Source organism: Anguilla anguilla, chromosome 2 (assembly GCF_013347855.1).
Source record: "Anguilla anguilla isolate fAngAng1 chromosome 2, fAngAng1.pri, whole genome shotgun sequence".
Classification (NCBI taxonomy): domain Eukaryota; kingdom Metazoa; phylum Chordata; class Actinopteri; order Anguilliformes; family Anguillidae; genus Anguilla; species Anguilla anguilla.
Window position 1 is genome coordinate 12,166,011 of NC_049202.1, and position 8,574 is coordinate 12,174,584.

Consider the following 8,574-nt stretch of genomic DNA (forward strand, 5'->3'; position numbering starts at 1 on the left):
GATTCACCTCCCCTTCCGCTCGGCTGTAAAGTACGATATCGTATGCCAAGTCGGCCCTTGCTCCCCGCACTGCTGCGTGTGGGGAAAATCCAGCAGTGGGATGTCAATAAGATGAAAGTAGCTGAACCAGTTTAAATAACCTCTGTACTGTAAACAGCCATCCTGCAGCACAGTCAGTATTAAAATAGCTGTGGCAAACATCTTTGAGACGTGCGAGAGATGAATGTATGAAATTCCATGTTGCTGTACAAAGGCAGGGGCCATTAAAAGACAGAGCTGGGTTCATGGTGCCCTGCAGGTTGGCCTTCCCCAGCTTCAGTGTAAATGTCATGCAGCTAATGAAGGGGGGACATGACAGGGAGAGATGCTCAGTGCAGATCTACTCTGTGTAATTTTCAACATGCATGTTATTGTACCCAATTTATTGCACCTGACTTAACCGTAAGACTTGAGCTGTTTTGTCCCTTTGCAAGTTTTAACAATCCCCCACAAAATTTGAATACACCAATATACTGCCAATATGCTGAAATAAAATCGATTATCAAGATCAGAAAAAGATATTGTAACACTTCACAAGGATAAATATTAGCGCCACCTTCAGATACTGGAAATATTATTTTAATTACATTGCTTTGAAATATACGAATCATTTTTTCCACATAAATTTCAGTATGTTCATTGCTGATGATACACCAAAAACCTGTATGTCCATTTCTTGATGCTGGTGTTATTACATTTTTCTCATCTAACTATGTTTGCTCAAAATGTCTCATAACTCGGAAACTAAGGAGGTTGACTCAGAACCCTGTGTTGTTTTAGGAAATGTGTGTGTTCCTGGGAAAAGCATCTTCTGGCTGTTTTTGTTGTTCAAACATGAGGAATTGGCAGCAATACAGGGTCTTAATTGCCCTCTTGGCTGAAATTTTCCATGGAGAGATTGTTCCAATCTACAGTGTTAACCAGACCTTTCTTTCCTTCATACTTTTTCAATATACCCTAACCCTAACTATCACAATACAGTGTACTCTGTCAGTGTTGATTCAGCCCTGAGCATGTGGCAGTCCAGCCTGCAGTGCCCTGCAGCCTGGAGGGTGCAGGCTCCTCTGCTTCTGCTGAGGAGTTGCTGGAGCCCGCAGTGTGTGCCCTGACCGGATTATCATCTGTGTCCTGGAACAGCAAACACCTGGAAGCCTTTACTTTCCTCAAAACAAGGAGCTGCACCTGCCATTGTTTTCTTTGTTGCCATGAGAGTAGGGACAACAGGCCACAATAAAGTGGCAATCTGGTGGAAAGCCAAAAAAAAGTTTAACTGCTGTTTCCAAGTGATTTAGCACAGGGGTTAGCCTTACCCAGACATTATAAAGGAGAAACCGGAACGTTCTTGCATTCAGACTGATTCAATTTCTACAGCATTGTTGTACAGAATACTGCCATATAGTACAGCTACTGAAAGAATTCTGTAGTTTTCCATGTTGATTTCCACACGAGCCGACAAAACCTGAACACAGAGCTGAAAAAATCAACAGTAATCAACAGTACTGCCAGACAGAGAGCTCAGGAGGTCTCAGGAAACATTGCAAATAATTCAGTACAGCATCCACCATGCTATTTGGGGTTTAAACGAGAACAGAAACTAGCAAAATATTTGCTGGTCCTACCTGACACAATATCTGTATTTTGCTATCTGTTAAAAGCCCTGGATACCTGTTACAATATCTCTGTTTCTCTATATTGTGTGTTGCTGTGAATATCAATACTTTGCTACCAGGCAATCCACTGAGAGAAGGGAAATTCTACATCTAAACACTGGCGTGCAGAATGTGACTAAAGTGAAGGGGGTTTGCTGAACGTTGCGTTACTGAACAAATTCCCTGAAGCTGGTGAGTATGAACTTTCCTGTTCTCATAGCCAATGGCTAAAAACTGCAGGCCTCTGTTTCATAATAGTTTGCTTCCAGTTTAAAAAATGCTGTAATGGCTAATCGCACCCCAGCTTCAGAAGTTGCCTTTTGCCAACATCAGCACAAGCTGTACAGACAATCAACAAGATGTGAATCGTGGTAGAAACTGCGCTGAAACCAACAGCCATTCCTCAGTCAGCTGATTTCCGCAAATCTGTGGGCTCACCAGAGTGGACGGAGGGCATCAGGATGCAAGCCCCAATTCAGCTTGTGTCAATCAACACAGGAAGAGAAAAAGCCCTTGTGTCACTCATTCCACGTTCTTGGTAAATAATTTACTGAAGAGATATCAGAGCAAAAACTGCTGGAATTCCAGGAGGAAATAACATCCTGAATTAGACATCCAGATTTACTCGACTGCGGTCTTGAGGCGTCTAGCGCTCGGGTTTGGTCCCATGGCTGGAGTCGTCCTTAACTGGGGACATGGGACGGTCAGCTGTATTTCCTCAGAAAACGCCGCCTGCCCTCCCTCTCCTGAAAGCGTGTGGCAGACCCTCCATTTCCATGGCTGGTATGCACCTGACAAAACAAGGGAAATGGGGGAACACAGCCTTCATGGAAAAGTAGACTGAGTAGACGCGTACTGGCCACTAACTCATCCACGCCTTCCTGCAGAGCGTGGGGCTGATCACGCAATGGGCTGTGACAGAACTGGTGCAGCTGGGCTCGCCTTTCATCTGGCTGGCCTACATTCTCCCAGCAGACCCAAAGAACGCCTGTCAGAGATCAGCCATATCTCACCGGGTCTCTTCCTGGCCTTTGATGATAGATTCATACCTTCCTGAAACCTGTTAGAGAATAATGACATTGTCTACATATTAGAAATACTTCCTAAAAATTAGGTGGTGCATTTATGCTTTGATCACTTGTGAATTGCCACAACCTTCTGTACCCATTCTTTGAGTACTTATTTTTGGCTGCAGAAAGCGCAGAGGGTCAACTTCACCTGCACTGACAACACTGGTCACAAAGTCTGCAGGAATCAATTCTGGTTCAGTCAGGAGATGACCGCAGTCATTGAATCAACTGATGTCTACGCAACAAAGCATCACAGCACTTTGTTGTATGTCGAAGACTGGGCTGAGAACTAGTACTGCATTACAAGCAATGACATCGAAGACAGTGGTTGTCTGTAGAGTACTGTCTCTCAAGTTTACAGTGCAGTTTGCACTTTCTGACTTGCTGCCAGAAGAATCCATTTTCTCTCATCTGCTTGGTTTATATATAGCTATTGACTAAACTGTAAGTTTAACAGTATTAACCACTCATCCTCATGAGAGGAATTAATCATACAATCTGCTCGGAGACAGGCAGAGAGCCAGCCAGCGATCTGACCGGATGAATTACGGTTCAGCTGTTCTGAAGGTATTCTCTCTCCCACCTGGTGCTTGTTCGCCAAGCATGCATTCACCACGCATGAGGCAGCTGAGCAATAATGCGATACTCATGAGAACGTCAGGTAATACATCACAGCTGTACATTAGCAGCAGTTTTTCATGGAGGCAATAATTTCAGCTCTTAAATCCGTTGCAATCCTTCTGCCTTTAGTCAGGTGTGAAGCTCGCACTGAGAAGACCGTCCACAAGAAGTACTGACCTTACCTCAGGCCTGAAGCCCGAAGGACCCGGTGACAGATTGAGTATCTATTTTTAGCACGGTGTCATAACATGACACATACTGACTGAAACTTCAGTTTAGTCGAAGCAAGCAAATTAACGAGAAACAATAACAAAAACACATTCCTTTCTATGTCTAATAAGCACATGGAGAGCTGCAATGTCAATGTACAAAAGAGCCACTATACTTTCACTGGTGAATTGCTGTACAAGTATGATTTCAGGAAACATTAATGCCGATACGCACAAATGTAAACCCACAAAATGATAAGTCACTAGACTATCACCTTCACTGGGATCTGAAGCAAAACAGAATGATATTTTTTTTCTCTATTGCATGTACATGGTACAAAGTCAGCATTTTGTTGATCTCTTTAATAAATGTAACCGTCTGATCCATGCTGAGGCAGTGCTCCTGTTTACAAGCGCAGCGCTTGACATAACATGCTATTTCGGTCAGGGCCGGTCGGTCTACTGGTCAGGAATTATAAAAGGGGACCATGGTCATTTGTGTAGAGGAAACGAAAGAACAAAGGGCATGCTCCGGAGACACTGTCCTGCAGGCTCCGGGCCAAACTGAGCCCAGCGTACTTTCATATGAAAAGCGGTGTGAGCAGGGTCATCAAAAGGGCGCCATCGCAGCAGGAGGAGAAGCACTTCACAGAGGTCACACTTGGTTTTCCGGTTTACCGAATCCTTTCAATATTACATATCCAGAATGCTTCAAATTGTGCAGATACAGGAGGAAATGTCCAGGGAGTATTTCACAGGGAATCAGGATATAAGAGTGTTCCCTGAAAAAAATTGCAGAAGACCTTAGACTCATCATTCAGTATGCGCAGGAGATGGAATGTAAATATTACTTGAAAATCAATACTGTGTGTTCAGTGTTTTAAAATGAACCCTGGAGAAAATGGCTATGGTTGGCATACTAAGCATGAACAGAGTTATTTACTATGTAGATGAACTTACTTGACAGTAAAGTAAGACAGGCATGCATTCATCCTATAAAAGAACAAACCTTAACAATGGATAAGAAAAGAGTTATATGAATAGAACAATATGAATGGAAATGCATTTGGCATTCACTTTCAACAGTGCATAAATGAACCTGCGCTGTGTGCATCCTCATATAGAAAACGAGCCAATTAAACATCCAAGCAACGGGAAACATCACCGTTTTAATACATGAAAATTTAATATAATCAATGAAAGAACAAGAGAGAGAAGAATGATATGCAAAATAATTATATGTGAAAAAGTAAAACCATGGTATGTACGGTATACATTTAATGTGCATGAACAATGAGAAAATGGTGTGAAAATGCAATAATCTACATCTGGGGGTTGGTGGCAAGAGGGGTGAGCATAAATTATCACACAGGCAAGACCTGCATTTGTATGTTTCCATATTCCTTCAACAAGGTTGGATCAACAAGGTTGTAACCACCATTAAACTACAAACAAAGTTTTCAGTTCACAGAGAAAGTTCTGAAATGCATACAGACGTGACACATTAGCAGGCGTGAGGCTGAACTAAAGATGAAAACTGCCACTTTATAACAACATTCACATCTCAAGCAATTCCCATGTGAGAAAAGTCTTCAATTTCAGACGAAATCAAACCAATCTCTACTTCTTCATTTTCATAATGCCCTTATTATAATTACTTCTCAAAGTGTTCTAGATACTGTAGTAGGTAGTAAGTAGTAAGGTTTTTTAATGCCATCATATTCGTGCCATTAAAATCAAAATGTGTGTCACTATAGCTGACAATTGCATTCAAATCTTATATTATAATCATATTCAAATAATAAAAACAGAAATACTGTAGTTAATTTGCAGAAAGTGTATGTGCTCACACCCGAAAGCCAGCCACATGCCACTGGCAGACTGACAAGCTGGTTATATCACCTTGTCGCTGCCAGTGAAAGAAATATTTGAAAATCAAATTTTGGCAGCAGGAGAAGTGTTTCTCAGAATCGCTTCCAGTACAGATTAATGACTTAGTACAAAAGCAATGCAATGTTTATTACTGAGCCTTTTCTCTCTGTCATGACCCTGACCTTATTTTATTTTGCCAAGCTCTGGCAATGCCTCCCACGTAGACAGGGTACTCACATATGCATAGCTTGCCATGACAATAAAGCGTTTTGCACAGTAACCCAAATCATATGGTCCAGGCATGTGTTTATAGTTTTTTCATGCCTACAAGAGGATCCCTAGTCCTGCATCAGTTCAGTAGGACTGAACATTGACTGAGCTTCTGATCTTTCATTTCCAGTTAATGAGCCATTAAGAAGATCAAATGGTCTTTGGTCTTAAATTTGCATGTAGAAGCTACCTGCAAACCAGCACCATGAAGTCAAGTGAACCATCAAGTCCTTTGTGCATTCCCTATTCCAGAGCGTTTGTGTACCGAGTCCTTTTTCCTGACATTTTACAGTTGATCTTTCTCATCCTTTGATGCTGTGGGAGCAGAGCGGTGGCCTAATTTGAGCCTGCCAAACACAGACGTCACCAGTGCAGTAAATGAATCCATGCTGGCCGGGTTGTAAAGCATGAATAATAGAGGGCTGGGGGGGGGGGGGGGGGTGGGAGAGAAGGCAGCTCCACTCTGTCCCAGGAAGAGGCTGCTCTTCACCACAGTCGCCGGAGGACAGAACGGAGCGAGTGGAAGAGGGTGCCGCACTTCAAACGGCTCAAATGGAGAAAGAGAAGCAGCCGGCTGAGAGCACCCTCTGTTCCATACAGTGCGCCTCTCATTAAAGATAGCCTATGGGCTAATGACATCATTGCTAACATCTCTCTCTCTCTCTCTCTCTCTCTCTCTATCTATCTCAGTCTCTTTCTCTCCCGCTCTCTCTCATTCTCTCTCTGTCAGTCTCTCTCTCCCTGGCTGTCTCTCTCTCTCTTTCTATCTATCTATCTATCTATCTTTCTCCCTCGGTCTCTCTCTCTCTGTGACTTGCTCTGATTTGCTATCTCTCTTCATCTCCCTCTATATCTCTCTCTCTCTTCTTTTTCTCAATGTCTGTCTCTGCTATAAAAATAATTAATTGAAAAGACAACATACTCAGGTTTTAGACATAGATATTGAAAGATATTGAATGTGCTGCAGGAGGGATCCTGTCCAAAGAAAATGTTTATCCAATGACACTAACATAGTCCTTCTCTTGTCTTTATGTAAGCCTGTGGCATAGTCTCAGGCACAGCAGAGGCACCATAGTCTTGTTGACACATCTTTAGGCCAGTGGTGCAAAGATTCATAATTAAAAATTATGTAGGGGTGCCACCTACGAGTGTGAGGATTACCATGCATCAGCTGATATGAATCTTTACTGAAAGTTTTCCAGAGTGTGCCATATTATTAATGTTTATGACAGAGTATCGTATATACAGTACTTTGCAGGATGGCATACCATCTCAATTCAGTTAATTGCCTGTGTTTCCTTTGTGGCTTTACAGACTTATCGATAGGCTATTGTCTGTAATGTAAAATTGCAAATCATTATTGTGTCAGTTCAGCTATATTTCATAACTACTGCACATGGGAACAATCATGGCTTGGCACAATTTACAGCATACCACTTGTTAGCTTAATTGAGTGGCCAGTGATTAATTGGACATGAGAATCATCTCCAGGTTTTTGATGCGATTAAAACTATTACACAGTGTCTGGGGTCCAGGATAGATCATTTATCTACATTTAATATAAACCTGGTTATGCCATACTATATTATAAAGTTGTTATGCAAAAATATATAATAATAATAATAATGATAATAATAATAATAATAATAATAATAATAATAATAATAATAATAATAATAATAAATATTAAATTTAGAATAATATATTATTAAGACCATATTTAATTCAAAGAAATAATTGTTTCATTTTGATCTTCCAACGAAATCAATTAGAATGAATTTTCAGCATTCCTTTTGAATGTGTCACAATTGTGTCTCCTGTGCACAAGAATGGCAAGGGAGAAGCTGACTAATTCTGCGCTACACTAATGCTGCACTACGCTAATGCTGTGCTACGCTAATGCTGCGCTACACAAAGGAACAATGTGAATGATAACTTTATACTGCCTTTATCATGACAGGCTAATGGCCTGTTCTCTGTACTGCTGTCATGACATTCATTTCACCCTGCCCAGCCCTGATAAGGCCTCCACACATCTGCCAATCACTTCACTGCAGTAAAGTGAGATTGTTGTCGGTCCTAGGCAACCAAAGTCTACATATGTGCGATGTCCCAGCATGCCCCTCTCTAAGAACAGGGATCTCCTGATTCTGAGGGGAAGTTTGCACCAGTGAATAAACCACAAAGTCCATAAAGCAGCACTTTTCCAGGAAAAAGGGGGAAACTCCATTTACAATGGACATTGCCTCTCATTAAAAACTGGTTTGGATTGGCGTAAATAATCATTACTGTTATGACATTTTACCTCACTCTATAATTCCAAATGATCATTGTGTAAAGCCACCATAAGTATTAACACACCAGAGGTAATTAATATGAGAAGACAAAGCTTAAAAGAAGACGGCAACTGTATCATCCATATATTGAAATATTCCTACAGGATACAGTATCAGGGAGAGGGGGTCCTTATTGTATAATCACACTATCTCACTGTAAACAATTATGACAGGAGGGATAGGAGAGAATGGAAAAAGATCTCTCTCTCTCTCTCTCTCTCTCTCTCTCTCTCTCTTTTTTCTCTCTGATGCCAACATATGAGTTAAACTGAAAATATTTCCTCCAATACCATTTTGTAATAAGGAGTCTATGTTTTGACTCCATGGCTTCCTGCCTTTGTTTTTCCATCTTTTTTATAACAAAAGGCTTCTACTAGTCCTCCCGCATAGTGCATAGTCATTGTTTCTTCCTCTTTTATTTGCATAACTGCTGAAACAGGTAGGTCAATACAGTTACGCCTTCTGAATGCTTACTATTTTCCTTTGATAACACTTGAGTTTATCATAG